Source organism: Nyctereutes procyonoides, unplaced genomic scaffold (genome assembly GCF_905146905.1).
Source record: "Nyctereutes procyonoides isolate TBG_1078 unplaced genomic scaffold, NYPRO_anot_genome, whole genome shotgun sequence".
NCBI lineage: Eukaryota > Metazoa > Chordata > Mammalia > Carnivora > Canidae > Nyctereutes > Nyctereutes procyonoides.
In genome coordinates, this window is record NW_026575132.1 from 25,980,005 (window position 1) to 25,987,844 (window position 7,840).

At 51.1% G+C, this 7,840-nt stretch overlaps 1 long non-coding RNA gene across 2 annotated transcripts; it reads right to left on the reverse strand.

The window, feature by feature from the left end:
* Nucleotides 1–245: 245 nt before the first annotated feature.
* Nucleotides 246–7,840, reverse strand: LOC129522965 (uncharacterized). 2 transcript variants are annotated; one of them, XR_008667026.1, is made up of 7 exons: nt 7,725–7,840; nt 6,845–7,038; nt 5,440–5,565; nt 5,160–5,199; nt 5,009–5,055; nt 2,531–2,757; nt 246–663 (listed from the first exon to the last, which is right to left on the reverse strand). It is a non-coding gene; the product is annotated as an uncharacterized LOC129522965 (long non-coding RNA). The 2 variants fall into 2 exon arrangements; XR_008667025.1 differs by lacking the exon at nt 7,725–7,840 and having other exon boundaries at nt 6,845–7,416.

Consider the following 7,840-nt stretch of genomic DNA (forward strand, 5'->3'; position numbering starts at 1 on the left):
GGTAAAACAGCGATTATTATGTTTTTATTTTTAAGTAATCTCTACCCCAACACGGGGCTCGAACTCACAACCCTGAGATCAAGAGTCATGTGTTCTATTGACTGAGCTGGCCAGGTGGCCCATAAAACAATAATTATAAGACGACTGTGGAAAGTTAAATGTGTACACTCAGATGCCTAGAGCAACCACTTAAAAAGTATAGGAAGATAGTAAAAAACACAACTGGTACATTAAAATCAAATGCTGAAAAGTGTTTTAATGATCCCAAACGAGGAAGTAAAGGATGCATCCAATGATGGAGGCTGAGAAATCCCATGGTTTGCCATCTGCAAGCAGAGAACCAGGAAAGCTGCATCCCAAGACCTGAGAACCTGGTGATATAAGTTCCAATCCGAGTCCAAAGGCCCAAAAATTGGAAGCACTGATGTCCAGGGACAGGAGAAGATGGATGTCTCAGTTCAAGCAGAGAATAGATTCACCCTCCCTCCACCTTTTTTCTTTTTTCTTTCTTTTCTTTTTTCTTTTCTTTTCTTTTCTTTTCTTTTCTTTTCTTTTTTTTCTCTGTTTGGGACCTTGGTGGACTGGATGATGCACACTCGCATTAGTGAAGGCATCTTCTTTACTCAATCTACTAATTCAAATGCGGATCTCTTCCAGAGACATCTGCACAGACATATTTAGATATAATGTTTTACCATCTATCTGGGCATCGCTTCACCGAGTCACACTAACACATAAAATTAACCATCACAATGGGCAACTGGGAATGAACTCTGCTGGGGACCCCTGAGGATCTGTGTAGAACTTGTCTCAGATTTACCCCCCCTCCCCAGGGACGGATCTGTTGGAATATTTATCCACTAAACTCAGTCCTTAACTGGTTGAGAGCTGCCTCTGGGGGTAAGTCCCAGACACCTCAAAGCTGTCTTGAGCACAGGTAGGCAAGACCCCTTGGCATTCCAGAAAACCCACTCAACAAGAAGCGTAGTCCCAGCTTGAGACGGGAAGCTGTCAGCATGTACAGACACGGTCTACCTGCAGCTACAGATGAACTCAGAGATGGGCCAGGGGATATGAAGCAGGGAATTGACATGGTCTGTTATACAGATGTTCAATAAACATCTATCACATGACTATGTTATACGTATAATTTACTTCCCTGACTAGGCCTCAATTGCCTCGAGGAGGCAAGACCTATGTATTGTGGTGACCAGACACAGTGAATGGATGATGGAGAAAAGTAGAGTAGGTGGTAGGAGTCAACTGAACTAATAAAAACAAGGTAGAGATAAATATGACAAGTTGAGCATTGTATTTAGCTGTGTCCTTAGACGCACAGATACAGGGTTTAGGACATGCACTGGCAGCATGATCAGGCCTGTATTACCAGAGGAGAGTCTCTTAATTTCTCTGGGTTCTGTAAGTAAGTAGGTGCTATGATCTGAATATTTGTATCCCCCCCCCCCAATTCATATGTTGAAATCCTAACCCTCAAGGTGATAAGATAGTATTTGCAAGTGGAGCCTTTGTAAGGTGATTAGGTCAGAAGGGTGGGCTCCTCATGAATGGGATTAGTGCCCTTATGAAAAAAGATCCCAGGGGGATCTGTTGCTTCTTCCTCCATGTGAGGACACAGTGGAAAGACAAATATCTATGAACTAGAAAGCAGGTCCTCACCAGGCACTACTTCTGCCAGAGACTCATAATGGCTTCCTAACCTCTAGAACTGTGAGAAATAAATTTCTGTTGTTTATAAGCCACCCAGTTTATAGTATTTTGTTACAGCAGCCTGAACAGACAGTAGGCTTGGTACTTTCCCACGTGTTCTCACTTGTGAGGATCAAATGAGCTAAGTGCTTTGAGAAATATAAAGCTTGAGGCATGGGATGTCTGGAGTTGGGTTGGGTTGAACAATGGTGGCTGGTTCCCCTCTCCCAGGGGCAAGGTGACCACAGGTATCAGAATGTGAAATGTGCAAAGCCTTCAGTCACAGAATTATTCTCTGCGGGGTTCTTGGGTTTGGGGCTGGCATGACTGCTCTGTAGGGGACCCTAATGTTTAGAGGGTACTGTGAACTTCAAGGGCAGAATGAGGTCCCAGGCCTGCCAGACCCGAGGTCTGGAGGGAAGACTTTCCTTCCACAGTTGGAAGAGAGACCAAGAAGACCATTTGAAGCCCGTGGGTGGGGATGGCGGCCCCTCCAGCTGTCATTCCGTCTTGCCTTCATCTGCCTTAGGAATGATTTGTGAGGGCAGCCCGGGTGGCTCAGCAGTTTAGTGCTGCCTTCAGCCCAGGGCCTGATCCTGGAGACCTGGGATCAAGTCCTGCATCGGGATCCCTGCATGGAGCCTGCTTATCTCTGTCTCTCTGTCTCTCTGTCTCTCTCTCATTAGTAAGTAAATAAAATCTTTAAAAAAAATGATTTGTGAAGGGAGGAAGTGGTCAGAACCCAGGTGTTGGGCACAACTAGGGCTGTGCTCTCTGAATCCCATACTCAACCTTCCCTGTGTTCCCATCCCACCTCTCTCACCTCAAACATTCCAGTCAGGTCCAAACCCCACCTGTCCTGCCTCCAGACAAGTCTGTAGAAAGATTTTGCTTGAAAATCAGCTTTAATGATCCAAATTTGGGTCATCCTGAAATGGTCCTTCTTGAGAGCATCAAGAAGGTGTGGGAGATGAGAGGCTTCCCCTGAGGACTCAATCAGCTGCGAGGTTGTGACTTGTGACTCAGACTAGGGAATGGCTCAAAGATACTCTACAAGGGAAAGAAATAAGGAATTTTCAATGAATGCTTCGAAGCAGGGGTTGTGACTCCTTTCCTCACTCCCCTACCCCCACCCCCACCCAATTCAGAACAAGTCTCCCATAGCAATCTTGATGTGAATAAGTTCTGAGACAAGGGGCTCAGGCGCTGTCAGACTATAGGTCTTTCCCTGGTCCCCATCTCTAATCTTCTCTCCTTCCAGGGATTTTCCATTAGACACAGGGCTGGTTGGCCGGTCCCCTGAGCCTGAAGGAGGATGGTAGCTCCTTGTTTGCACACTTGATAGAACCATGGCAACCAGTCCCCATCATGGGGTCAGTCATAGGACCAGTGATGTGGTCCAGCAACCAATCCAAGCTAAGGAGGCCTGGCTGCCATGGTGACAGAGATGACGACCAGTTTCTTTGAAAGGAGTAAAAGGCTGGAGCACCTCTGAGGAGCAGGCTGCCTCTGGATGGAGTCCAGCTGAGAGCCTCCCAGCAACACTGTCTTGGTCTTGATCCAGGGGACCACCAGGTCCCACCTGGGTAACTTGGAAGCCCTGAACACTGTCCTACTTGGTCCTGCTCTCGTCCATTTTATGGTCCATTTTCCTATAGCATCGCTATATCTTTATAAAATATGTATCAGATTGCCTTTCTTTTGTGTATTTTTTTATTGGAGTTCGATTTGCCAACATATAGTACAACACTCTCAAATTGCCTTTCCTTTGCTGATCATTCCGACTTTGAATAAAACCCAAATCCTGTCTTACAGACTATGAGCCCTGAGTAGTCCTGGCTGTTCCCCTGTCACCAACCGTGTTGGCCCTGCAATCTCACCTAAGGGTAATTTTTTTTAAAAAATTTTTATTTAGGGCAGCCCAGGTGGCTCAGCGGTTTAGCGCTGCCTGCAGCCCAGGCTGTGACCCAGGATTGAGTCCCACATCAGGCTCCCTGCATGGGGTCTGCTTCTCCCTCTGCCTGTGTCTCTGCCTCTGTGTGTGTGTGTGTCTCATGAATAAATAAATAAAATCTTTAAAATTTTTTAAATTTAAATTCAATTTGCCAACATATAGTATAATATCCAGTGCTCCTCCCATCCCGTGCCCTCCTTAGTGCCACTGCATCTGTACTTCTGTCTGCCTTGGGGATTCTTCCTTCAGATCTTTCCAGGGCTGCTTCCTGGTATCATTTAGGTCAAAGTTCAAGTTTCACCTCCTCCGGCTATCATTAGTGTGGAGAAGTCTGATGTGTGAAGCAGCCCAACCTCTCCTGGGGCCCTGGAGAGGAAGGGTGGGGCTGGGTGGGGGCAAGCTGGGTCAGGAAACCAGGTCTGGCCCTGCTCCCTGCCTGCCCACTCAGCTTCTCAGCTCTAAAGACGGATGATACCTAAAAGGTGAGTAGCCTTCGCCCCGGGCTCCCAAGAGCTCAAGTGCCCAAGGGGATGCCCGAGAGCTTTCCCCAGGTGACTTGCCCTCCACACCACAGAGAAGAGCAAGGGGGAGGCTGAATTCAAGGGCTTCCATAAACTCCTCCCCCATTTAAGGATAGTAGCTTTAGAGCTATAGAGAGAGCTAGATATGTGTGTATGTATGTGTCCGTGTGCATAGAGAAAGAGAAACATATAGATATGGATGGGTGGAGGGGCAAGGTAAGGATTAGCGTCATGTCACACTCAAGATTTCCTTAGAAAAACAGAGTTCATATTTAAGTTGTGAAGCCTCCCAAGTAGATTTCCGCAGTCCCTTCAAGCTCTGGGCCTGTGCTTGATCTTACAGAGCCAGAGGCTCCTGGAGGCCCCTAGCCCCTGCACCCTGCAGTTGCTGAAATATATGAAAAGCTGTCTGTGAGAGAGGAAGTAGGGGCGCCCTCCCTCCCCAGTGAGGAAAGGAAGAATTTCCCCTTACCCAGCAACCACTGGCCTTTTTCATATATTGTCTTGAAGCCACACAGCAACACCAGAGGGGTCGCCTTTATTACCATTCCCATTTCACAGGTGTGGAAGAAGGGACTTGAAGAGCCTAGGCAATGTGTCCAAGGGCACAGCTGGGCAGTGGCAGAGCCAGGATTGGGCTGGCTCTGAATTGAAAGCTCTGTTCTCTTCCATCCTCCAGGCCCTCTCTTCCAGAAGGTTCTCCATCAGCCTCAGTGAAGTCTTGTCATTTATTTATCAACCAATGTGTATTCCCTCCTTCACCCTGTGTCCCTCTATAAACAGGCCCTGGGTGGGCTCAGCCTTCCTGGACAAGCCAGGTCCTCACCTGCAGTGGGGCCTTGCCATGGTTGGTCATCTCTTGGTTCGGGACCTCTGGAGTCAAAGGTGTCAAAGGTGAAGAGAAAATGGTGAGAAGTCCCAGAGGAGAAGAGATGGGATCCAAATGAGGAATTTCAAAATCCCTGAGGGAGTCTCACCTTAGGGAACAACAGTCAGAGTTCCTCTTTGCACTTGTCCCTAGAAGACAAAGATTAAGCCAGGGATATCAATTAGTAGCCAAGCATCCCAATCCCCTCCCTCTGCAGACATCACCAAGGTATCATGGGATTGCTTCTGGTTGGAATCAGACAGGTGCTCTCTTCATTCTATTTACTGGACTTCAGACAGCTCCTTCCTGCTGCCCTGACACTCCTTCCCTTCCCAATTGTTCTGTCTACCGGTCATGGGCAGTGTGGACAGATCACAGGCCTCACACACCTGGGCGTGGTGGTTTTGGTGGAAAAGGCTCATCCATCATGCTGGTCTCTGAGGCATGGAGCCTGGGCATGTGCTCTATCTTCTGGGTCTTCATATCTTGAGTGACATCATCCTTCCAGAACAGTCCTGCAGGGAGAGAGGGAGGAGCGTAAGGTCACTTGTGACAATTGGATTGGCCCACCCTGGAAACCAGAGTGTGATATTAGAATTTTTGCTTTCCCCAAAGTGCATAAGGCACCGGGCATTGGAGGGATCCAGAGACTGGCTGGGGTACAGGAGTTTGCCCTCTGCCCTCCTCAGCATTGGAATCCCTGCTCTTACGAGTTCTGTGACCCTGGGAAACTTAATTAAATTGGCCGAGCTTCAGTCTTCTCATCCATGAAATGATGAACCATTGTTGGGAGAATTACAGGAGATAATCCAGGTAAGTCTCTTAGCATAGTGCTTCGCGTTGCAGTAAGTGGTCAAATGTGAATTTAACAATGGTGCTATTATGAGAACCAAATGAAGTTGAGGACGTACACAGTGTTTTTAGAACTCTGAGGCATTACTTGCACATTAGACATGATGATCATTAGTAGCAGTAATTTGAACTCCAAGCAGATCTCCCCTCTGGACCCTGCAACCATGAAACCCTGCTTTCAAGGAGGGTTGGATGCTTTTCCCCCAAGGAGTCCCCTCCCATTCTCCACCCCCATCCGTCATGCTTCTATTTGTATACCCTTCTATTTGCCCCAGTTCAGAATCTGGAATATGTGTGTGGGGGAGGGAGAGGGTCTGACTAGGGATCCCAGAATTCCTGGCTCTGAGCACCTGAATAGCATGGTGGGGAGGGGTACGGGGCTAGTCCCAAGGAGATGGACTCTGGCCTCTTCCAGGGACTTCTAGTCGTCTCTACTGTGCCCCTCTAAAGAAGGCAAGTGAAAACAGCTTCCCCACCAAGGCTGGGAGGCCACCACCCTTGTCTTGCTCAGGGTCTGGGCAGGTGAGGCTCCAAAGGTGAGTATGATGAGAAAGTTTCAGACAGAGGAATTTGTGGAAGATGCTTTTCATGTCAGGTTGGGCATCTCCCCCCTGGCCCTTTACATCTAACAGCCCAGCCTGTCTCTTTCAGCTCTTCTGCTCTCACCTTGAGGCACAAGCCATTGGAGCACACCTTGCCAGTATTGGAAGACCAGGTTGATAACATCTTTCTGGGACCTGGCTGGCTGCATTCCCACCTGGCTCTGTCCCTCTAAGGGCACAGAACGGCATTAGCAGGGACTTTGGCCAAAAGCCTTCAACAGGTCCTGGTTGCAGAGAAGCAGCCCCCTCTCCACCATCACTCTCAGATCCCTCCCCTTCCCAGTTATCAGCTGTCCCTTCATCTCCACCCTTTGCTCTTTATCCTCAGGGTCTCACTCACCCTTGGCACAGATTTCCAGGTAACAGCAGAGTCTTCAGGCAAAGAGACAGCCTATAGGTGGACAGGTGAGCAGAGCCTCAGAGGGCTACACAAGGTGAATGGACAGACAGGCCGACAGGCTAGGGATGGGGGAAGCAGTCTGGCCGCTTCCTGGGTGGAGAGTTCTGTAATCCTTGGAAGCATAAACCTGGAACCTGGGTTCATACCGTTAGGGCTGGTGAGCCCAGGTTCTTACCCCGGAAACCACAGTATAACCAGCTACACGATGTGGGGAAAAACCTTTCCATCATACAGACTCTCCTCAGTCTGGGTAAAGGGGGCGGGGTGGAGTGGGGTGCGGTGGGGCGGCGCGGCGTGGGGGAGAAGCCAGAAGGTTAAAGGGTTCAGGCCTCTGCACCGCCGCCGCGTCGCGCCCGTCCAGCAGTCCGCAGAGTCCGCTGCACGGACCTGAGGGTTCAGGGACCCGCGGAGGACAAGGGGAAGGGGGCGGGCAGGAGTGCGGGCAAGGCCAGGCTGCCTCCCACCGCCGCCGGACCTGCCCCCCGGGGGAGGGGGAAGCCCAGGCCCCTGCTGGGCGCAGTCACCTCCTCGAGGTCGGGGGCTGGATGCCCGGGGCCTCCCGCCTGCCCCCCAGCTCCGGGCCCCTCCGCCCTCCGCCCTCCGCCCTCGGCGCCTGCTGCGTCCCGGGCCTCTGGGCGCCCTGGCCGGCTCGCGGTCCCCGCATCCTCCTGCTGACCCGCCTCTCTTCCGCCCTACCGCCCCCTTCCGATCTTTACCCGCCCCCCCCGCCCTCCGACTGGCCCCGCCCTCACGGCCCCCAGCTCGGCGCCGCCGCCGCCCCCGCAGCGCGTTCCCGGCCTTTCCCCCGCTTCCTCCCGACCTGCGGACTCGCGGCGGCCCAGCCCCGGGCGGCGGCCCAGCAGCGGGGAGCAGAGAATCCGACGCCTCCCGGGTCCCCGGGCCCCGCGCCCGCCGCGCCGCCTGCTGCACGGTCGC